We start from the raw sequence: 25706 nt of genomic DNA, 5'->3' as shown, positions 1-25706 counted from the left end.
TTCTTTTATCTAACAGCCTTAAATATCTACCTTTAACATGTTCAAAAATTAAAGTCCTGGGACACCTGGGTGCATCAGTCAGTTAAGTGCCTGACTCTTGATTTGGCTCAGATCATGATCTCACACTCTGTGAGATCAAGCCTGCTTGAGATTCTCTCTCTCCTCTCTCTCTCTGCTTCTCCCTCTCCCCCCACCCAAAATAATAAATAAACTTAAATAAATTAAAGTCCTAAAATATGTTTTCTCAGATGATTCACCCACAGACTCTGGTGGCTCTAACTTCATCCAACTGTTTTTCATCTAACTCCAAATAAAAGTCATATACTGCGATCTATATGGCCACACAAAAACACTACTTGAACTGATAAGTGAATTGAGCAAGGGTGCTATATAGAAGATCGATGTTCAAAAATCAACTGTTTTTCTGTATACCAGCAATGAACAATTAGAATGTAAAAATTTGGGGGGCTCCTGGGTAACTCAGTCAGTTAAACTTTTGACTCTTGATATTAGCTCATGTCATGATCTTGCTGTTTGAGTTTGAGCCCCTCCTAGGGCTCCATGTGCTGGGCATGGAGCCTGCTTGGAATTCTCTCTCTGGCCTATCCTTGCTCATTCTCTCTCTTTCTCTCTCTCTCAAAATAAATAAACATTTTTTAAAAGAAAGAAGGTAAAATTTTTAATAGCTTCAAGACTATAGCATACATAGGAATAAGTTTAACAAAATATGTACACTGACCATTGCTGAGAGAAAATTAAAAATGACTTAAATGAATGAGCAGATATACTATGTTCATGATTTGGGAGACTCAATATTATTAAGATGTTATTTCTCCCTTAAATTAATCCATATATTCAATGTAACCTTAGAAGCTGAGGAGTCTTTTTGGCAGAAATTACCAGTTCCAAAGAACTTGTAATAGTTAAACAATCTGAAAAAGAGAATTAAATTGGAAGGCTTAAACTTCTTTCAAGACTTACTATAAACACTAGTAATTTAGACAATGTGTTATTGGTGAAAATTTGACTTCTTGGTGAATAGAACTGAACAGAGTTCAGAAAGAGTTGCACATTTATAGTAAATTGACTTTCAACAAAGGTGCCAATGTATTCAATGAGGAAAGGATAGTCCTTGACAAATTATGCTGGAACATCTCCATATCTGAAATGAAAAAAAATAAACTTAACCCTCAAATCACACCATAAACCCAAATTAACGCAAAGTAGATCATGATCTAAAGGTAAAAAATCCAAAACTAAAAACGAACAAACAAAAAAACCAAAACAAAACCTATCAGAAAGAAGAAGTAAATCCTTAAAATTTGAAAATCTTTGATTTACAGGCCTAAATTTCTTAGGATGCAAAAAGCATGAACTATGAAAAAGATACATTTTGCTTTATCAAAATTTTTAAAAAATGTACTCTTTGAAAAATAACATCAGGGGAAAAAGGGTAAACCACAGACTAGGGAGAAAATATTCATATAATACAATCTGACAAGAGACTTATATCTAGAAAATATAAAAATTTTTTTCATCTCAAAATTTTGAGACAAAAAACTCAATTGTAAAAGCAGGCAAAAGATTCAAGCAAGCACTTTACAAAGGAAGATATGTAATGGTCCCAAAGCACATAAAAAGACTCAACATTACTAGCCATCAGATTAATGCAAACTAAAACTTCAGGGAGATACTATTACATAGACACTAGCATAGCTTGAATTTAGAAGACTAACAATAACAAAGGTTGATGGAGATATGGAGCAACTGGAGCTCTCACACATTGCTGATGGAGGTGTGAAAAGGCACAACCACTGTGGAAAACTGCTTGGCAATTTCCACAAAGTTAATTTCCACAAACTTTCCACAAAGTTCTGCAAAGTTAAATGTACACTTACTCCGTGGACCCAACAATTTCACTTTTAGATATTTATGCAAGATAAATGAAAATATATGCCCCCCACACACATACAAAAAAGAATTGCAAACAAATATTTATAGCAGATTTACTGTAATTATCAACTACTAAAGCTGTTGTTTTAATTTATCAATAGCCCCAAATTATCAACTGGTAAACTGTCTATTAATAGATGAAATATTAAGCAAATTGTGGTGCATCCACACAATGGAATCTGTATGAGGATAGAAAGGAATAAACCACTGAAACTAGCAACAACATGGATGAATCTCAAAAACATCAGGTTGAATGGAAGAATCCAGACACAAAAGAGTACGTACCGTTTGATTCAATTTATATGAAATGGTAGAAAAAGCTGACGGACAGCATATCAGTCTATGCATGGGGTCAGAGATGAAACAGGGATTGGCTATGAATAGGGATGAGGGAACTCTTGGGGGGTGATGAAAATGCTCTATCTTTATTCTACATTTGTCAAAACACATCTAGTAGAGCACTTAGAATGACTGCATTTTATTTTATGTAAGTTATACCTCAACAAAGTTAATTGCAGAAAAACAAAATTCAAGATCCTTACTATGACCTAAATGACCCAACACAACCTGGCCTGACCATTACCTCTCTGATATCATCTCCTACCACCCTCCCCAGCTTCAGCTACCTGTTATTCCCTCCCCCTTGAATGTTTTTTATGTAGGTATTTACATAGTTGGATCTCTCATGTCCTCTAATTATTTGCCCAAAATGTCACTTGTTTAGAAAGGTATTCTGTGGCCACACTATCTAATTTCAAACCCCACCTCCATGCTTCCTATTAGCTCTTCATCCCTATGTAACATACTGCTTTATTTTGTTTGTTTGTCTTATCCCATGGAGAATTTGAGTTTCAAATTCAAGAATTTGTGCTCCGGGAGGACAGATATTGTTCTATTTTGTTCACTGCTATATTCTTACTGCCTGAAATAGTACCTAGCTGTGGCATAGATGCCCTGTTATCCCCCAAAGGTTCCCATTAAATAGATTTAATACTGTAAATGCCCAGCAAGAGACTGCATTTCCTAGCCCACTTCTTTTTTTTTTTTTGTATTAAATATAATTTATTGTCAAATTGGTTTCCATACAACATCCAGTGCTCATCCCAACAGGTGTCCTCCTCAATGCTCATCACCCACTTTCCCCTTTCCCCTGCCCCACCCCCCACCCAGGTGGGGGCTGCAGGACAATCCTTGACAATGGGGTGGTAATAGAAGTAATGTGTGTCACTTTTAGGTGGAGATGGTTAAGAAGTGGGTGCTGTGTGTCTTTGTTACCCACTCTTTCCTTAATCACCAGCTAACAATGAGGAAGTCTAAAGACCTAGTGGGTAGTGGAACCACAAGATGGAAAGAACTTGGGTTTCTCAATCACCACATGGAAGGCCACCTGCTGAACAACCTTTAGGATTTGGAGCAAAATGTTAACTTTAATTGTTTCAAGCTATAAAAATCATTTTCTACAACAGATATTATTCTAACAATAGGCACAGAGTTGATGCTCAGTAAATTTTTGTTTGATGAATTAACAGATGCCGTTAAAGAACAATACAGCAGTTTGTATTAAGTATGAAATCTGGTATCACGCCATAGAATAGCACATGCGATACCTAGAAGAAAAATTGGCAATTTCATAAATTAGACTGTGTTTGGTGAAAAATACTCAATGTGTTAGCTTAACTAAAACTTTGTACCTCAATTACAATTGTTAGGACATTGAAGTATAGCATGATACTGAGGTACAGTGAAAATAAAATGTAATAATGATAATACTTTTCTGCTTTCAAAATTTATGCATCCCACTGCTACAAAACAAAGCAGAGAACCTGTGTAAAGCCCCAAGATCCTATCCCAAATGGAAATGTAAACAGCATCCCCCATATTTTAGCCATTAGTGGTGAGGGTGGGGAGTTACGTGGATTCAAACACCTCTTATTCAAACATATACCCTAGAGATGTATTAGGATCTGCCAAAATTTTTAAATTTATTTATTTATTTTGAGAGTGAGAGTGAGAGCACAAGCAGGGGAAAGGCAGAGAGAGGGAGAGAGAGAATCCTAGCTCCTGATGACAGTGCGGAACCCACCTCAGGGCTCAGTCTCATGAACTGTGCGATCATGACCTGAGCCAAAATCAAGAGTTGGACACTTAACCAACTGAGCCATTCAGACACCCAGATCTGCCAGATTTGAGAGGACTCCTTGTCTCCAATCCCCAGCATCTGTAGCGTAGAATTTACTTTGTTCAGTTATGGCCATGAAGTGAAGTTTCAGGACTTTGGGATACAAGAATTAGTCAAAATGATTTTACCATGACTTTGTTCCCATTTTAAAAAAAGATAACCAACACTCAGATAATATTTGCACTGCTCCTAGTTCTTGCTGTAACTGAGCTTTTAAGTCATGTCATATCAAGTCAGAATTTTTCAAAGAAACTTGTTCACATTCTAAAACCAAGATTCCTGGGAATGATATAAAGTCAACTGTTTCCAAGGGGATAGATGTCTGGAACCCCATTCTTAGCCTCCCCAGACAAAAGCCATAGGCCAGAGGTAATGACCAATTATCAACTCTTTTACCCTGTTTGAGGGACAACATTGTCTCTATTATTCAACAGAAACACTAAAAAGGAAGTGAAAATTATCTGGACAGAGGACTTCTATCAGGAATTTTGCAAACCTTGCATATTCTTTTTCCTTGTTTCATTTTTACATATATTCATTTAAATGGAGTTAAATGATGGTAATTTTGTGTCTGGGAAATTCCTGAGATCATTGAAAAAGTAACATTACATAAAATTCTCTGATACGTAAAATTCTAAGCATTTTCTCAATCATTAAAATTTATTGCCATTTGTGAGGGTTTTTTTAAACTAACTTGTTTTTTTCATACCCCACTCTGCTCTTCCTGGGGGGATTAGATTGGTAATGTTTGAGGATACTATATCCATCTACCTCATGAGGCTATTTGAGGGACTGTCCATCCGTGAACATGCCTCATGGCTTTAGAGAGAGATTCTGAGTTCTTGGCTCAGATATACTCACCAAATACTCCTTTCAGAACTTTTATGGGTGTAAGTGATATGATGTGGCCAAAAATCCAAACTGTGCAATTGTGCATAACAAATATGCAATCTGCCATAAAAACTTAATACAATTTAAATAAAATTTCTACATATGTGCTGAAAAAAATATATATACATATACATACATACATTCAGGAAGGGGCTCCATGGATCTTAATGAGACCAACTTAGAAAAAACAAAAGAGAGAAAATAGTTTGTGGATACCATATCATTCCCATAAGAAAAAAAAATATATATATATTAATTACATAGGAGCTGTTGGTGAGGGGGAGATGTTCATGCTCATAAATTGGGTTTTTTATTTAGGCTTTCCTTTAAAATGAAGTTGCATTAGCAAATTTTGAGGTCAGGGACAATATTTCATATCTTGTATACTTTTCTATGGAGACTAGCACAGGACTGGAAACAGCAAATTCTTGGTAAATATACATGAATCGATGCATTCACGTTTATGAGCAGTCATGTTGTTAACCTTCCAACAGTAGCTGCCTAATGTTTACCATTTGAGAGAATTCACCCATTCATTGGTGATGCTTTGGTGTACATTTTCTTCTAATTGTCTTCTAATTTGGCCTTGGTCAGAGATGTCAGGGCATGAAAATATTTGTCAAGTCTGCATCCTGGGGTGATGTATAATATGTGGATGCCTCCACACCTTCATAGAACACAGTCAGCATTCATTGGCTAAACGCCCATAACAAAAGTGTAAACTATTCCTTAGTCAAAAACCTTTGGAATCAAGTCACAACTTATGAATTTCTAATAGTCTTGGTGAATGTATCATTGGTGAAATGTCACCAAAATCTTATAACTTGCAGATAGAAATAAAATCACAAAAAAATCAATAACATGGAGTTCTTCCCCCTTCACACCCATCCCCAAGAATTTCTAGGGGCCCAAAACAAAAATTTACCTTTGCTTAGAAACCTGCATGTCTGGCCCAGTTCTCAAGAGCATCCAGCATGTTCCTCTTGTTTAACAGAAGACACTTTCAGGAAAGCTGCTAAAAAGCCTCATCACTGTCACAGCTGAGAGTCTTTTCCTGATTTTATGCTCCACTTTGTCCTTTTTTCCTCCCAGACAACCTCAAAATCTGTCCTAACATACACACACACACACACACACACACACACACACACACACACACACATATGTATAGTAAATCCTGCATCTCTGTTTCTCAAGGATCTGTAACATTATATTCGCCTTCCCCTATGTTCCTGTCCCATCCAGGCCTCATCCCCTAATACCTTCATCTGGCCCTGCAGTCCTCCCTTCCTTCCTTGGCTGTTTCTCATCTCCTCTAGAAAAGGCTACCCTCTAGGCCTTTTCACCTGCTGTCATCTCCGTGGCTCTTTTCCACTCACTCTGCCAGAAAGTCTCTACTTCTCTCCATCTCACTGATTTCACAAGTACAGTTGGTCCTTTTCTTCGTATTTACTAGAAACACTCAATAAATCCTCAATGCTTCAAATAAATACCTGGTGCTAAACACCCTTTACGGCCAGCATCCCTTTATAAAGCTGAACCTCCAGGTAGAATAAAGTGTGTGTTGCTCCCCATTACTCTCTCTCACTCCTGCCACCTCTCTGCTTCATCACTATGGTTCTATTAGATTTTGGCAGCTTAAAGGCCCCCCTGCTGCTGCTTCTGTAGATTTAAAGGATGGTTTTAAAGCATGATCTTTGACCAGATTTCTAGCATTCTGCTAAGAAAGTCTTGGTGTAATTAAACACTGCTGTAAGGAGGAGGGAAAGTTCCCACGCATACACGTTTACTCACACACACATGCCTTGCAAAGCCAAGTGCAGCAAGCTAATGCCTCCCTAAGCTGGGCTGAACTTCCAAGTGAGAGGGGACCATCTCTCATCCCTGACACTTGCAGTTCATTAATATCTGCTCATGTCCTGTGACAGAAAGGAAAGAATACAAAGAAGCACTTCCTTCAGAGTTTTGATGTGGGAACATTCTTCTGTCCTGATGCTCAGGTCCCCAACCTGCATGAGGAAGAAAACAGGTAACATTTAGAATCTTTTAAGCAATATTTGGGATATTTTTTATTTGACACACATTCTAACCTTGAGCTTTTTATGCATAAAACTGAACTCTAGCTAGCAACTTTTTCAGGGACACCCTAATCTATGATGATTACCAAGGAAGGACTCAGAACCTAGCACTACGGTGCCCACAATCTCTGCCTAAGGCTCTCTCCAAGATAGTACACACCTAGGACAGGCAACTCCAAGGCCACTGACTAACTTGCAACCTCTCTGCCTGAGCTGCTTAGGAATAGGGGGATGCTGGCCATTTACATGTACAAGAGTGGCTCTATTCAAGCAAATCTGGTTGATGAAAAACCACTTGGAAGAAGGAAAAGATGACTTGAGAGATGCTATCACCTTACAAAAAAGTGCTCTGTAAAATGATTCACCATAGAATTACCTTAAGCAAAAACATTTCTATTACATTAAAATATGATCTTATTTACCAAAATTCAAACATTATACAACTTTTGAAGAACATGTTATTACATGGGGAAGTACAGAGATGTCTAAATAATGCCCAAAGAACATCCCCAAGGTAGGTTTAGTTGTAGAACCGAAGTGAATTTTCATCTGTAAAAGGTGTCCCAAAACATATTCAAAGGGTCTTACCCCCACCTGAATTTATGGTTTCTTATAAAAAAAAATTAGAACTTTCACTTGTAAAAAACTCAGATAGATGTCAGTATTATTCTCTCCCTTTGGAGCCAGAAGACACTCTGAGAAGCAGGTACAAGATCAACCTGTGCCGCATGAATGGAGTCAGGAACAAGCCCTGGGACCCAAAGTGGTTTATTCCAGACTGAATTTTATCCCATTCCTCTCTCCCTCCCCTGTGGGACATACTTTGTCAAAACAAGGGATGGTGCTAGAGGTCCATAGTGGGCAGGAGAGCCATGCCTCTCCACAGTGCACAGGGGGGCCATGGCTCTCCAGAGAAAGGTGAGATGAACAGTGTTAAAAATCTGTGCACAACCTTCTTCTGATTCCTGCCCTGAGCTGAGCATGGGAAGGGCCTGAGGGGCCAGCAGAGAGCCATCCTGCAGGCTGGGAATCCACACACCCTCCCTTCTTTTGAGTCCCCAGGACCAAGGATAAAGCCTGGACCCAAGACTAGAGTCTACAGTGCGATTTCTCATTCTATTGCCACCTCTTGGGTCAATGGCAGCCCTCTTCTCCCGGCCATCTTTGCAATCCTGACACCCATAAAACAAAAGTGACCCAAGAGGCTATGTGTCTCCCTGAGCCACCTGAAAAAAAAATCCCTTGGTTCTTGGTTTGGGGTGATGAGCATCCTATATCTAGGCCTCTGCCTGCTCATGTGCTGCCTCTACTGGCCTTGGTGGGGCACTGGATTTAATTGTACGTTTTTCCCTCCTTTTGCTGCTAGAGCAGCAGCTTCTTAGTAGTCTCAGTCCAGAAGAAATCTTTTCATTATGGCTCACAGCTGAGATCCTCGGGTTAAAAGAAATTACTCATGAAAGGGCAGCCTGGGGTAGAAAGCAGCAGATCAGAAGAAAGCCAGGCTTCCAAAGGAGAGGGACTTCAAGGGTTTATTGACATGAGGGAGATCACAGCTCTGGCTTCAGGCCCAGCTGCTGACATTTTTGATAGATTTAGGCACTGCAGTTTGGCTTGGAATTATTTTTTAACTCAAGCTAAGAGGTCAGAGTGAGGTGTTCTGATCTGCTCATGATGGTCTCACTGATGCCCAGGCAGAATTAAGAGAAAACAATGAGAATTGTTTCCTTTTCCCTCTTCCCTCATGCCTCTTTGTCCCTTCTCCCTCCCTCTTTCCTCCTCCATTCTCATCCCTTTTGTAACCTGACTTATTGTCCCTCTTTTCCTGGTCCCTCTGTTCTTACCTCCTCATGCCCCTCACAACAAGTGTTCTGGAGTGACCCCAAGAAAAAAGCAGAGCTACTCACAGGTGGAGGACCAAGGTCTGTGCTCAGGCCTCAGACCCAGCTTGCCTGTTAGGCCCTGACACACTGACTGGCACCCAGACCCAGGCACAAAAAGCCCAACATGAGAGACAGAAGGACCCATATTGCTTCATTTGTATGGTGCTTCTTATTAGTCTTCCCTAAGTTTCTGTACCTTTAGCACTCCACACACCCCTACCCCAAGTAAAGCACTAAGGATGTTGATGTTTCCATTTAACAGAGGAGCCTACAGACCTTAGGAAATATTCACAGAGCCAGAAGGGCCAGACTTCCTAGGAGGAAAGCCAATCACAGTGTTGGATCTGGTCTGTCTGATGTTGCAAGCCTATAGTCAGAGGTGAGAGTGGAGGATACTTTCTGGATCAGCTACCATTGCTTCTCACTTTCTGGGAGAGAATGCTGATGCTCAGAAAGGAGAGAGATTTCTCCAAGGTCCAATAGTGATTCTAAGATAGGACTAAACCAGAAATCATGTCTACTACTGAGGAGAGGAACACATATAATTTTTCTATTTTTTACTACTCTTTAAGCAATGTGAGGGACTCCACTATTTGGCAACAATATAAAAAGAGCTAGTATTAATTGAGCAACTGCTAATGTCAGGCATTGGGCATGTTCAGGGACATCAAATGTTCTGTCCTATCTCCTACTCCCTATGCTGTGAGTTATATTTTACTATTATTATTATTATTTTTATCTGAAGCTCAAGGGTATGAAATGACTTGTCCAAGATCTCAAAGCTAATGAGCAAGAGGGCTGGGACTCAACCCCAGTCCTGTCTGTCTCTACTATAATTCTCTCCATGTTCATAGGACTGGGAACAACACTAACAGCTGTCCATCCAAGGGATGTTCCAGAAGAATGTTTATCTCTCAGATCAAATTACTCACCCCTGAGCAAAGCCAAGAATAGTTGTATTTAGAAACCACAGCACTGTGCTGGATGGTAAGTGGCAGCTAGCTCCAAGCAAGTTCAACCCCTATTCCCAGATCTTGCTTCCAGTTCTCAGGAAGGAGGCACTGAATGGGCCAGGGTGAATGTCTTCTAGCTGAGCTGCTAGTGAAAATGTCTTTTCAGGCTGCATTTTGACACTTCTCAGTGCAATGATTTATTGGATGATAGAAAAAGATTGTTCTTTTTCTCTAGTGGATCCTGAGGATTTGGTAAGAGCTGCTGGAGCTGTTATTCAAACAGATTTTTCACACACTGCTCCAGCATTTCATGCTATGTTCACTGCTACAGATTATCTGAGTGAATTGCTGCACCTCCTCTGTCAGGGAAAGGGACCTGGGACAGGGCTACAAGCCACACCCAAGGAGGGTTTCTCTCTGCCCTGAGCCCCTTTCTAAAAGCCAGTGTCCTCTCAACAAGTTGGGCTACTGAATAACTGTTTAAAAAGCTATAGAGAAAGTGGTGACCTTGCAGGAAAGAATAAAAGAAAATATATATATATATTTGCATCTTCTCCTTGCTTCTCATTTCAGTTTTTACCAAAATGTAACATGCATTAGGATCTCCTGGAAAACTGGTTTTCTGGGTTCTGTCCTTTCAGTGATTTAATTCAGGAGGTCTGGAGTGAGACCAGAAAACATCACTTTCATAACTGTTCTAGTTAATTCTGATCAGGTATCTAATCAGGTATCTGAGGAGCCACAGTTTGTTTATTTGTTTGTTTGTTTATTTTCAATAAATAATTTTATTTATTTTATTTTTTTAATATGAAATTTACTGTCAAATTGGTTTTCATACAGCACCCAGTGCTCATCCCAACAGGTGCCTTCCTCAGTACCCATCACCCACCCTTCCCTCCCTCCCACCCCCCATCAACCCTCAGTTTGTTGTCAGTTTTTAAGAGTCTTTTATGTTCTGCTAAGGAGCTACAGTTTAAAGGCCTACCCATGAACAATTTAAGTAGGGAGGCTAGGTTTTGCTGTGTTGGGAAGTTGGCCAGTGAAGAATGCACTGGCCTGCTGTCAGGAGGCCCAAGTCTCCATTCAGCTATGTCTCTAGCAGGGACTCTGGGAAGGGAGGAGAACCTCAGAAAAAGAGGGATTGGCCTCTCAGGGTTTTAGTCTCCTCATCTGTGAAATTCATGCTGAGCTGAGTGTCTCTGAGTCTCTTCCGGCTCCACTAGACCAGAGCCTGGACCCCCACATCCCACTCCAGAGAACCACAGTAGTCAGCTAGAGCTGGAGGTGTTATTGACAAGCCAGGTTAGGATCAGGGAGGAAAGGAGGAGCAATTATAGAATGATTTTTAAGTGACAAGTGCTTTACATTCATGGCCTCAACTAATCTCACAAGCCTACACAGTAGTGCTGTGGGTGGAATGTTTGTGTCTCCCTAAAGTCCATATATTAAAACCCTAATCCCCAGTGTGATGGTACTTAGAGGTGGGGCCTTTGGGAAGTAATTAGGTCATAAGATCAAGCCCCCATGATTGGACTGGTGCCCTAATAAGGAAAAGACATTAGGAAGATGATCTCTCTCTCCACCATGTGAGGACACAGAAAGAAGGTGGCTGTCTGCAAACTAGGAAGTGGGATCTCACCAGACATAGACTCTGTGCTTACTTCAATCTTGGACTTTCTAGCCCTCAGACCGCAGTAAATAAATTTGTTGTTTAAGCCCCCAGTCTGTGGTATTGTAAGATAATAGAAAATAAATAAGCCCCCAGTTCTTGGCACAGAGCTCTCAAAACCCTTGTAATATTAAGGCACTACGAGCATATTCTATTCTAACATATGCTCTTTGACTCTAGTTTCTGACAGAGTTTCTAAATCCCTTAGAGCTTCCTGTTAGTAGTTCCTGTTTTTATTTCTTTTTTTTTTTAAGTTTATTTATTTAGTTTGAAAGAGAGAGTGCATGAGCAGTGGAGGGGCAGAGAGAGAGGGAGAGAAAGAACCCCAGGCAGGCTTCACACTGTCAGCAGAGAGCCCAAAGCAGGGCTTGAACTCACAAACCATGAGATCATGACCTGAGCAGAAACCAAAAGTTGGGCACTTAACCAACTGAACCATCCAGGTTCCCCTAGTAGTTTGTTTTTCTAATGAAGTAACTCTTGGTAGGCTCCTGGATGGGGCCTGGTCACCTGAAAGACCAAGCCATAATTAGAAGCTTGGAATTTTCAGCCTCACTCCCCATTCTCCAGAAAGGGGAAAAGGTCTAGAAATGGAGTTAGTGATGAGTCCTACCTATTTGGTGAAGCCTCTGGAAAAATCCTACAAGACAGAGTTCAAACAGCTTCCAGTTTCATAAATACATCCATGTACTAGGAGGATAATGCACCTAATTCCACAACAAGAGAAACTCCTGAATGTGGGACCCTCCCAGACCTCACCTTATGTGCCTCTTCATCTGGTGGTTTATCTGTATTCTTATCATATACTTTAATAAACTAGTAAATGTTAGTAAATGTTTTGTGAGTCCTGTAAGCCAGTCTAGCAAATAATCAAATCCAAGGGAGAGGAAGTTATGGGAACCTCTAATTTGTAGCAAAGTCAGAGAGAAGCTGTGTAACTCAGGGACCTACTACTTGCCACTGTCATCTGAAGTGGGGGACAGTCTTGTGGGACTGAGCCCTTAACCTGTGGGATCTGATGAGATGAGAGAATTGAGTTAAATTGTAGGACACCCAGCTGGTGTCACAGAGAATTTTGTGGTGTGAAAGAAACCCTACACATCTGGTGGCAGAAGTGTTGTGGATATGGTAGTTGTGTGAGAGAAACACGGGAGGAAGCGTCAGGTTTTTTTGTTTCCAAGTATTTTTGTTGTAGCAGCCCAAACTGACTAAGACAGGTAGGTATCCTTATCAGGGTTTTGCTTATGAGAAAACTGAAACTCAAGGAACTTGCCCAAGATCATAGAGCCAGTAAGTGACAAAGCTGAAATTGACAAATAGGTCTGATTTCCAGTTTAAATATTCCTTCATAGAGCTATTCTTTCATTCATACCTTCAAAAATATTTACTGCACACCCACCATGTGTCAGATGCCATTTTAGGCATTGAAAATATAATATTGAATATGATAAAGTCCTTGGTCCAATAGAACTTAACTCCTTGTGTGGGAAGACAGAGCATAAAGAAGTAAAATAATTAGACAATTGCAGATAGTGATAAAGACTATGAAGAAAAGAAAATGTTTTCAATGTGGGTGACATTTAATCTGAAATCTAAATGGCAAGACATGCCCAGATCTGAGGGAAAGGTGCACCAGGGAGAGAGAACAGACAGTAAAAGAATCCTACAAGGTGCCTGGGTGGCTCAGTCAGTTAGGTGTCCAAATCAACTCTTGATTTTGGCTGCTCAAGTCGCGATGTCACCGTTGTGGGATTGAGCTTGGGATTCTCTCTCTCTCTCTCCCTCTCTCTCTCTCTCTCTCTGTCTACCCCTCCTGCACATGAACATGGCCCCCCTTCAAAATAGGCCCCCCTTCAAAATAAATAAACTTTAAAAAGAAAAAAGAACCCTAAATCAGGACCCTATGTATTCACAGGAACAAAACAGACCAGTGCTGTTGGAGTGAAGCAAGCGAGGGAGAGAAAAAAAAAAAAATAAATAAAAAATGAGGTAGGAGATTTGGGCATGGACCAGAGCCCATAGGCCTAGAAGGTGGGGGCCTTAGTCTGTATGTAATGGGGAACCAGCAGGCAGTCAGGAACAAGGGAGTGATAGAATTGAAGTTATCTCTAAAAAACTCACTCTGGCTTCTGTTTAGAGGATGCTTATAGAGGGACAAGACAGAATTTGGGAGAAAGGCTAAGAAGCTAGAGAAGTAACCCAGGCAAAAAAGAAGCACCTGTGATCTAAGAAGTGACTACCTCCTGATGTGTAGACCATCTACATCCAAAACTGCTCAGCCTATCTCCTCCCCACAGGTGTACATTAGGTCAGCTATTCTCAAAGTGTGGCCCAAGGACCCCTCAACATCCCCAGGAGTCTTTTGCAAGGCCCATAAGATCATCCTTTCCCCAAATATATATCTGTGGGAGGCTGGATTTTCTTCATATACTTCAACCAAAACAACATATTATGCAGATTGCCTATGGAAGCAGATATAGAACCCAGCTGTCTTCTATTAAGCCAGACATTACAGAGATTTGCAAAAATGTAAAACAAAACCACTCTTCTTGCTATATTCTTTGTTTGCTTTGGAAAATAAAGTTATTTTTCATAAAAAAAGTATGCTATTTATGTTAACACACAAGCAATTTACTGTTGCTCTTTTAAAATGAATTAATAGGGGCACCTGAGTGGCTTAGTTGGTTGAGTGTATGACTTCGACTCAGGTCATGATCTCACGGCTCATGAGTTGGAGCCCCTCATGGGACTCTGTGCTGACAGTTCAGAGCCTGGAGCCTACTTCAGATTCTGTCTCTGTCTCTCTCTGCCCCTCCCCCGCTCATGTTTGCTCTCTCTCTCAAAAACAAATAACATTAAAAAATAAATAAAATGAATTAATAAATTGTTCTCATTTTTTTTTAGTTTTAATTTCTAACATAATAAATACTGACAGAGATAATCAGCATAAACCAAAGTGTTTGGGTCTCCAATAACTAAGAATGTAAAGAGGTCTTGAGGCATTAGAACCACTATCTTAATTACCTAAATGATTCCGGACCAGGAAGAGGAGTGGCCAGGGACATCAGACAGCCAGACCCTTTAAGAGACTCCTCTGGGCACCTTTGGAACTCTTCCCTGACTGATCATGAGTCACATCAAGAAGTCTCCTCTTCAGCTAGGAGGGTGCTGGCTGCTCAATCCCCAGCCTCATGGGTAGAATGTCTGTAGTGCTGCTGAAGTGTGTGGAGGGGAGAGTAGAAGATAGCTTTGCCAAGGCAGATGAGCTATGCTGGCCCCTCTCACTACAAGGCTGGCATATGTTCAGCCACATGGTTCAGCAAACAAGGAGAGGAATCACTGCCTCCTGTAAGGTGCCTCATGCCCTGTGTAAGGGCCGTCTGCACTGCTGGATGATAATGAACCCTCAGGGCATTTGTTACCACTTAAACATTTCTGAGGTGCATGCTGAGCATGTAATTGCTGTGCTGAGGAAGGCAAGGGACCGAATGCTAAGTACAGCTGGATGCAGCTGGGAGTAACCAGCCTCAGAGATCACTCCATTGCTATCCTTATCTGGCAGATTTATAAGAGGTAGGACTTCTGAGGATGATATGCACTATCTGCATGTGGTTTTTGATCTGGCCAGAGTTGGGGGCAGAAGTTGGAGTGTCTGATGAACAGAAGTCCATATTGCCAAGTCATCCTTCAGAAACTCAGTCCAGATTTCTGGACTAAAAACCAAATCCTAAAACGTTAGAGCCAGATGACCCTGTAAATCATCCTTGCCCAGTTTTTGCCAAATGTTTTCCTCATATCATCAATCCACCCAGATGCTCCATAGAAAGAAAAGAAAAACAAAATTCTATGTTCAAAGAAGTTTGAAAAACAAAAGTATATCCATTCTCCAGTTGGAGACTGGGCACATTAACATAGTAGTATTGCTAAGAAATGCTGCAGAAAGGAAACTCACTTAACTTTATTCTGATAGAAACGCTCCAAGGAGAAAAGGACTTGTCCACAGTCACATAGCAAAATTAGAATTAAAACCCAGGTCCCTCTCCAAAGAAGACAGACAGATGGGCAACAGATATATGAAAAGATACACAACATCACTCATTATCAGGGAAATGCAAATCAAAACCACAGTGAGATACCACTTCACACTTGTAAGATTGGCTACGATCAAAAAGACAGGAAATAACAAGTGTTAGAGAGGATGTGGGAAAAAAGAAACCCTGCTGTACTCTTGGTGGGAATGAAAACTGGTGCACTGCTATGGAAAACAGTATAGAAGTTCCTCAAAAAATTAAAAATAGAACTACCATAAGATCCAGTAATTCCACTAGTATTTACCCCACTCCTCAAAAACAATCCAAAAATGCTAATTTGAAAAGATGTATGCACCTGTATGTTTATTGCAGCTTTATTTACAATAGCCAAGATATGGAAGCAACCCAAGTGTCCATCAACAGATAAATGAGTAAAGAGGTAACACACACACACAATGGACTATTCTTTGCCCATAAAAAAGAAGGAGCTCTTGCTGTTCACAACAACATGGTTGGACCTAGAGGGTATTGCACTAAGTGAAATAAGTCAGAGAAAAACAAATACCATATGATTTCTCTTATATGTGAAATCTAAAAAAATGAAACAAACAAACAACAACAACAAAAAGGCAGAAACAGGCCCCTAACTGGTGGGGGATGGAGAGATGGGAAAATAGATGAAGGGGAGTGGAAGATACAGGCTTCTGGTTATGGAATAAATAAGTCACAGGGATAAAAGGTGCAGTATAGGGCATATGGTCAATGGTATGGTAATAGTGTTATATGGTGACAGAGGGTAAGCATATATATATATATATATATATGTATATATATGTGTATATATATATATATATATATATATATATATATAGCATATATAGACTTGTCAAATCACTATGTTATACACCTGAAACTAATGTAACATTGCGTGTCAACTAAACTTCAATTATTATTATTATTATTTTTTTTTTAATATATGAAATTTACTGTCAAATTGGTTTCCATACAACACCCAGTGCTCATCCCAAAAGGTGCCCTCCTCAATACCCATCACCCACCCTGCCCTCCCTCCCACCCCCCATCAACCCTCAGTTTGTTCTCAGTTTTTAACAGTCTCTTATGCTTTGGCTCTCTTCCACTCTAACCTCTTTTTTTTTTTTTTCCTTCCCCTCCCCCATGGGTTTCTGTTATGTTTCTCAGGATCCACATAAGAGTGAAACCATATGGTATCTGTCTTTCTCTGTATGGCTTATTTCACTTAGCATCACACTCTCCAGTTCCATCCATGTTGCTACAAAAGGCCATATTTCATTTTTTCTCATTGCCACGTAGTATTCCATTGTGTATATAAACCACAATTTCTTTATCCATTCATCAGTTGATGGACATTTAGGCTCTTTCCATAATTTGGCTATTGTTGAGAGTGCTGCTATAAACATTGGGGTACAGGTGCCCCTATGCATCAGTACTCCTGTATCCCTTGGATAAATTCCTAGCAGTGCTATTGCTGGGTCATAGGGTAGGTCTATTTTTAATTTTCTGAGGAACCTCCACACTGCTTTCCAGAGCGGCTGCACCAATTTGCATTCCCACCAACAGTGCAACAGGGTTCCTGTTTCTCCACATCCTCTCCAGCATCTATAGTCTCCTGATTTGTTCATTTTGGCCACTCTGACTGGCGTGAGGTGGTATCTGAGTGTGGTTTTGATTTGTATTTCCCTGATAAGGAGCGACGTTGAACATCTTTTCATGTGCCTGTTGGCCATCCGGATGTCTTCTTTAGAGAAGTGTCTATTCATGTTTTCTGCCCATTTCTTCACTGGGTTATTTGTTTTTCGGGTGTGGAGTTTGATGAGCTCTTTATAGATTTTGGATACTAGCCCTTTGTCCGATGTGTCATTTGCAAATATCTTTTCCCATTCCGTTGGTTGCCTTTTAGTTTTGTTGGTTGTTTCCTTTGCTGTGCAGAAGCTTTTTATCTTCATAAGGTCCCAGTAATTCACTTTTGCTTTTAATTCCCTTGCCTTTGGGGATGTGCCGAGTAAGAGATTGCTAAGGCTGAGGTCAGAGAGGTCTTTTCCTGCTTTCTCCTCTAAGGTTTTGATGGTTTCCTGTCTCACATTCAGGTCCTTTCTCCATTTTGAGTTTATTTTTGTGAATGGTGTGAGAAAGTGGTCTAGTTTCAACCTTCTGCATGTTGCTGTCCAGTTCTCCCAGCACCATTTGTTAAAGAGACTGTCTTTTTTCCATTGGATGTTCTTTCCTGCTTTGTCAAAGATGAGTTGGCCATACGTTTGTGGGTCTAGTTCTGGGGTTTCTATTCTATTCCATTGGTCTATGTGTCTGTTTTTGTGCCAATACCATGCTGTCTTGATGATGACAGCTTTGTAGTAGAGGCTAAAGTCTGGGATTGTGATGCCTCCTGCTTTGGTCTTCTTCTTCAAAATTACTTTGGCTATTCGGGGCCTTTTGTGGTTCCATATGAATTTTAGGATTGCTTGTTCTAGTTTCGAGAAGAATGCTGGTGCAATTTTGATTGGGATTGCATTGAATGTGTAGATAGCTTTGGGTAGTATTGACATTTTGACAATATTTATTCTTCCAATCCATGAGCAGGGAATGTCTTTCCATTTCTTTAAATCTTCTTCAATTACCTTCATAAGCTTTCTATAGTTTTCAGCATACAGATCTTTTACATCTTTGGTTAGATTTATTCCTAGGTATTTTATGCTTCTTGGTGCAATTGTGAATGGGATCAGTTTCTTCATTTGTCTTTCTGTTGCTTCATTGTTAGTGTATAAGAATGCAACTGATTTCTGCACATTGATTTTGTATCCTGCAACTTTGCTGAATTCATGTATCAGTTCTAGCAGACTTTTGGTGGAGTCTATCGGATTTTCCATGTATAATATCATGTCATCTGCAAAAAGCGAAAGCTTGACTTCATCTTTGCCAATTTTGATGCCTTTGATTTCCTTTTGTTGTCTGATTGCTGAGGCTAGAACTTCCAGCACTATATTAAACAACAGCGGTGACAGTGGGCATCCCTGTCGTGTTCCTGATCTCAGGGAAAAAGCTCTCAGTTTTTCCCCGTTGAGGATGATGTTAGCTGTGGGCTTTTCATAAATGGCCTTTATGATCTTTAAGTATGTTCCTTCTATCCCGACTTTCTCAAGGGTTTTTATTAAGAAAGGGTGCTGGATTTTGTCAAAGGCCTTTTCTGCATCGATTGACAGGATCATATGGTTCTTCTCTTTTTTTTTGTTAATGTGATGTATCACGTTGATCGATTTGCGAATGTTGAACCAGCCCTGCATCCCAGGAATGAATCCCACTTGATCATGGTGAATAATTCTTTTTATATGCTGTTGAATTCGATTAGCTAGTATCTTATTAAGAATTTTTGCATCCATATTCATCAGGGATATTGGCCTGTAGTTCTCTTTTTTTACTGGGTCTCTGTCTGGTTTAGGAATCAAAGTAATACTGGCTTCATAGAATGAGTCTGGAAGTTTTCCTTCCCTTTCTATTTCTTGGAATAGCTTGAGAAGGATAGGTATTATCTCTGCTTTAAACGTCTGGTAGAACTCCCCTGGGAAGCCATCTGGTCCTGGACTCTTATTTGTTGGGAGATTTTTGATAACCGATTCAATTTCTTCGCTGGTGATGGGTCTGTTCAAGCTTTCTATTTCCTCCTGATTGAGTTTTGGAAGAGTGTGGGTGTTTAGAAATTTGTCCATTTCTTCCAGGTTGTCCAATTTGCTGGCATATAATTTTTCATAGTATTCCCTGATAATTGTTTGTATCTCTGAGGGATTGGTTGTAATGATTCCATTTTCATTCATGATTTTATCTATTTGGGTCATCTCCCTTTTCTTTTTGAGAAGCCTGGCTAGAGGTTTGTCAATTTTGTTTATTTTTTCAAAAAACCAACTCTTGGTTTCGTTGATCTGCTCTACAGTTTTTTGAGATTCTATATTGTTTATTTCTGCTCTGATCTTTATTATTTCTCTTCTTCTGCTGGGTTTAGGCTGCCTTTGCTGTTCTGCTTCTATTTCCTTTAGGTGTGCTGTTAGATTTTGTACTTGGGATTTTTCTTGTTTCTTGAGATAGGCCTGGATTGCAATGTATTTTCCTCTCAGGACTGCCTTCGCTGCATCCCAAAGCGTTTGGATTGTTGTATTTTCATTTTCGTTTGTTTCCATATATGTTTTAATTTCTTCTCTAATTGCCTGGTTGACCCACTCATTCGTTAGTAGGGTGTTCTTTAACCTCCATGCTTTTGGAGGTTTTCCAGACTTTTTCCTGTGGTTGATTTCAAGCTTCATAGCATTGTGGTCTGAAAGTATGCATGGTATAATTTCAATTCTTGTAAACTTATGAAGGGCTGTTTTGTGACCCAGTATATGATCTATCTTGGAGAATGTTCCATGTGCACTCGAGAAGAAAGTATATTCTGTTGCTTTGGGATGCAGAGTTCTAAATATATCTGTCAAGTCCATCTGATCCAATGTATCATTCAGGGCCCTTGTTTCTTTATTGACTGTGTGTCTAGATGATCTATCCATTTCTGTAAGTGGGGTGTTAAAGTCCCCTGCAATGACCACATTCTTATCAATAAGGTTGCTTATGTTTATGAGTAATTGTTTTATATATCTGGGGGCTCGGGTATTTGGCGCATAGACATTTATAATAGTTAGCTCTTCCTGGTGGATAGACCCTGTGATTATTATATAATGCCCTTCTTCATCTCTTGTTACAGCCTTTAATTTAAAGTCTAGTTTGTCTGATATAAGTATGGCTACTCCAGCTTTCTTTTGGCTTCCAGGAGCATGATAGATAGTTCTCCATCCCCTCACTCTCAATCTAAAGGTGTCCTCAGATCTAAAATGTGTCTCTTGTAGACAGCAAATAGATGGGTCTTGTTTTTTTATCCATTCTGATACCCTATGTCTTTTAGTTGGCGCATTTAATCCATTTACATTCAGTGTTATTATAGAAAGATATGGGTTTAGAGTCATTGTGATGTCTGTATGTTTTATGCTTGTAGTGATGTCTCTGGTACTTTGTCTCACAGGATCCCCCTTAGGATCTCTTGTAGGGCTGGTTTCGTGGTGACAAATTCCTTCAGTTTTTGTTTGTTTGGGAAGACCTTTATCTCTCCTTCTATTCTAAATGACAGACTTGCTGGATAAAGGATTCTCGGCTGCATATTTTTTCTGTTTAGCACACTGTAGATATCGTGCCAAGCCTTTCTGGCCTGCCAAGTTTCAAAGGAGAGATCAGTCACGAGTCTTATAGGTCTCCCTTTATATGTGAGGGCACGTTTATCCCTTGCTGCTTTCAGAATTTTCTCTTTATCCTTGTATTTTGCCAGTTTCACTATGATATGTCGTGCAGAAGATCGATTCAAGTTACGTCTGAAGGGAGTTCTCTGTGCCTCTTGGATTTCAATGCCTTTTTCCTTCCCCAGTTCAGGGAAGTTCTCAGCTATAATTTGTTCAAGTACCCCTTCAGCACCCTTCCCTCTCTCTTCCTCCTCTGGGATACCAATTATGCGTATATTATTTCTTTTTAGTGTATCACTTAGTTCTCTAATTTTCCCCTCATACTCCTGGATTTTTTTATCTCTCTTTCTTTCAGCTTCCTCTTTCTCCATAACTTTATCTTCTAGTTCACCTATTCTCTCCTCTGCCTCTTCAAGCCGAGCCATCGTGGATTCCATTTTGTTTTGCATTTCGTTTAAAGCGTTTTTCAACTCCTCGTGACTGTTCCTTAGTCCCTCGATCTTTGTGGCAAGAGATTCTCTGCTGTCCTGTATACTGTTTTCAAGCCCAGCGATTAATTTTATGACTATTATTCTAAATTCACTTTCTGTTATATTATTTAAATCCTTTTTGATCAGTTCATTAGCTGTTGTTATTTCCTGGAGATTCTTCTGAGGGGAATTCTTCCGTTTGGTCATTTTGGAGAGTCCCTGGCGTGGTGAGGACCTGCAGTGCACTTCCCCTGTGCTGTGGTGTATAACTGGAGTTAGTGGGCGGGGCCGCAGTCCGACCCGATGTCTGCCCCCAGCCCACTGCTGGGGCCACAGTCAGACTGGTGTGTGCCTTCTCTTCCCCTCTCCTAGGGGCAGGATTCACTGTGGGGTGGCGTGTCCCATCTGGGCTACTTGCACACTGCCAGGCTTGTGTTGCTGGGGATCTGGCGTATTAGCTGGGGTGGGTAGGCAAGGTGCACAGGGGCTGGAGGGGCAGGCTTAGCTCGCATCTCCTTAGGTGATCCACTTCAGGAGGAGCCCTGTGGCAGCGGGAGGGAGTCAGATCCGCTGCTGGAGGTTTGGTTCCGCAGAAGCACAGAGTTGGGTGTTTGCGCGGAGCGAGCAAGTTCCCTGGCAGGAACTGGTTCCCTTTGGGATTTTGGCTGGGGGATGGGCGGGGGAGATGGCGCTGGCGTGCGCCTTTGTTCCCCGCCAAGCTGAGCTCTGCCGTCAGGGGGCTCAGCAGCTCTCCCTCCCTTTGTCCTCCAGCCTTCCCGCTTTCCGAGCAGAGCTGTTAACTTATGACCTCCCAGACGCTAAGTCGCGCTTGCTGTCGGAACACAGTCCGTCCGGCCCCTCCGCTTTTGCCAGCCAGACTCGGGGGCTCTGCTTGGCCGGCGAGCCGCCCCTCCGCCCCGGCTCCCTCCCGCCAGTCCGTGGAGCGCGCACCGCCTCGCCGCCCTTCCTACCCTCTTCCGTGGGCCTCTAGTCTGCGCTTGACTCCGGAGACTCCCTTCTGCTAATCCTCTGGCGGTTTTCTGGGTTCTTTAGGCAGGTGTAGGTGGAATCTAAGTGATCGGCAGGACGCGCTGTGAGCCCCGCGTCCTCCTACGCCGCCATCTTCCGGAACCCCCCTCAATTATTATCATTATTATTATTATTATTTAAACAGGTCTGTTGACTCCCAGCTAAGTACCATGGTAAGCAGACTTTCCAAGGCTTTATAGCTACTGAGATTACAGGCAAAGATCAAAGTTGAATTATTAGCTTAGATCATCCAAATATTCCAGCCATAGGCACCTTCCAGTGCCTGTGGTACATGAGGGAGATAGGAATGAAGGGAAGGAACGAGGGAAGGGGTCAATGGAAAAAAGGTCTACCTGCACTATTGTCCTCTAGCCCAAGTTGCAACTGCATATGGGTATAAGCAAATTTTGTCTCTAAGGACAGCATTTGAGATTGTTTTACCAACACATAACCATCAAAAAACAGGCTGTAAAGAGATGATTTGATTATATTGTGAATTAGAGTTTTACAAATATGCATTTAATTTAGAATTAATGGGATGCATTTTTGTGAGTTAATTGAAAAAAATGATTATTAAACACAAATTCACTGATGTTTGACAAGTTGGTAGTAAATACCCATTTTGCACATGGCAGTTAATTCCCAATAAATATGTTTCTTTCAATAACCAGCTGGTTTTCATTTAACAAATAGATTGCTGTCTGGTAAAATGAGGATGGAGAATCGGGAAACCTTCATGGATAGCAGGGCTCAGCACCCCTCGCCATCTGCCCTGTAGACTGCATGGATGAGAGAAGTCCCAGGACAGGCTCTTGGAGCCTGCCCCCCACCCCATCCCCAGTACAATTGCAAGCAGCCAAGGGGGAGGCTGACAAAACCACCAGACTGTGTGTGTGGTGTCCTTTCCACCATAAATCCCCTTCCTTGCAGGCACCAGGGCAAACCTCTCAAACATCAAGCCTCATCTCAAACACTACTTCTCCTCAGTAGCCATCTCAGATGCCTTCAGAGGAAGTTAAATTTCCCCCTCCTGAATACTCTCACATCACACTATGCATCTTTCAAACATTCATAGCACTGCATTAAAACTTGGAAATTCCTAATTGGCAGGCTCCTAGCACCTAGTAATAGCAACCATGAAAACAATAACAACAACCCTTGCCTTCCCAGTAGCTTTCCTCCATTACAGTTATAACAAGGCCTGGATTTTACTGAGAACAGATATAATAAGACTACATTTTCCAGCCTCCCTTACAGCCAAATGTGACCATGTGATTAAATTCTGGCCAATGAAATACAAAGTGTTGACTTGAGAGATGGCTCCTTAGGGAGCTGTCTTAGCTGAGAAGTGGTCTTTTTTGTCTTCTTCCTGCCCTGTCCCTAACCCCACACATGCTTGTGCTGTTCACAACATGGCTGTGACAGCTAGGTGTCCTGAAGTCATTTTGGAGGATGAGGTGATTTTGAGGATAGAAGTCACATACTGAAGACATCAGAGCAGAAATAGAGGTGGAGCCTGGGTCCCTGGTGACTTTTTGGCACTGCCATATCATTCTTTTTTTTTTAATGTTTATTTATTTTCGAGAGACAGAGACAGACACAAGTGGGGGAGGAGAGAAAGAGAGAGGGGAGAATCTGAAGTGGGCTCTGAGCTGACAGTGGAGAAACCTGATGTGGGGCTCAAACTCACGAACTGTGAGATCATGACCTTAGCCAAAGTCGGACACTTAACCAACTGAATCACCTAGGTGCCCCACCACCATATCATTCTTGGAGTACCTGTCTCCCTACTCCTTTTATGGGAGAAAATGAATCTGAGAGTTTTAAAGCCGCTATTATTTTGTTACATACAACTGAACTTACTTCTAACACATACAAAAAGAGCCAGAAACAGTTAATAATGCTTACAGTTTGTGGTTAAGTATTTGTATTTATTCTAATCTCTCTCATACCACAACTCAATGAGGTCAATATCTCTATATACAGGTGAAAAAAATGGGGTTCATAGATGTTAAGTAGTAAATCCAAGATCACACAGGTTAAGTAATTAATCAAGTTTGAAGTTGCATTTATGTCTAATTCCAGAGTTGGAAATCGTAATAAGCATAGCCTCTCAAATCAACAACCCTGTTCAGAGGACCCATCAGCCTGAGAATGTTCTAGGACCAGCTCAGCCTCTAAGTGTCCTTAGACAAATCATGTCACCTTTCTGTGATTCAATTTCCTCAACAGTAAAATGACAATGTCTATTACTCTTTACTGAGCACCTTCTATTTGTCAGGAATTTTCCTAAGCACCTTACAGGTATTGGCTTGGTCAATACTCACAGTCACCCTACTGGAGGAATGCTATTACTGTTCTCACTTTATAGGTGAGGAAATTGAGGCCAGCCCAGGAATTTAAGCAAATTATTCAAGGTGACAGCTTTGGCAGGTGGTGTGTAAAAGGACAGGTGACAGGATTCAGGCCCATCTGTCTGTCCTACTCTATAATTTGCTCTGGGATCTTCCTTCCAGGTTTCTCACAATGCCTAAGTATTCTTCTTGTACAAATAAGGAAACGGAAGATTCAACTACTCAGTGATGGAGCGAGGATTCCAAACTAAGCTTATTTAACATGAGTCAAATATTTTCTTGAACACCGTGAGTGAAGGAAAATGTTGGACAAGTCAGTATTTGAACACTGAGACTGTGCTGCATCTAAAGGGCTCTGAACCCAACTCTGGATGTACAGGGGACACACCATCAACTGTGGCACTGAAAGAAACCAAAGTGAGGTGCAAATGTTGTGAAATCCTCCCCACATACAGCTGAGCCTTCTGGAGCCCTCCAAACACACCTTGACAAGCTCACTGAGCAGACAAGCTCAACCACTGCTGTATCTGGAAGAGACCCTAGCACTTAATGAGTACTTGGGGGTTGTATTAATTTCCTGTGGCTGCTGTAACAAATTATCACAAACTTGGTGTCTTAACAACAGAAATTTATTTTCTCTCAATTCTGGAGACTAGAAGTTTGAATTCAGGTGTTGGGAAGGCCGGGCTCCTTCTGAAGGCTCAGGGGAAGAATCCTTCCTTGCCTCTTCCTAGCCTCCAGCAATCCTTGGTGTCCCTTGGCTTATAGATGTACCACTTTGATCTCTGCTTCCCTTTTCACATAACATTCTTCCTGTGTGAATCTCTGTGTATCCTCTCCTCTTCTGGGGCAACCCTAATCCAGTATGACCTCATCTCAAAGACCCTATTTCCAAATAAGGTGACATTCACAGGTATCCTAGTTTGCACTT

The sequence above is a fragment of the Panthera onca genome, chromosome B1, assembly GCF_046562875.1.
Source record: "Panthera onca isolate mPanOnc1 chromosome B1, mPanOnc1 haplotype 2, whole genome shotgun sequence".
In the NCBI taxonomy this organism is placed as follows: domain Eukaryota; kingdom Metazoa; phylum Chordata; class Mammalia; order Carnivora; family Felidae; genus Panthera; species Panthera onca.
The sequence above is the reverse complement of the archived record's forward strand: the minus strand, read 5'-3'. Positions refer to the sequence as shown.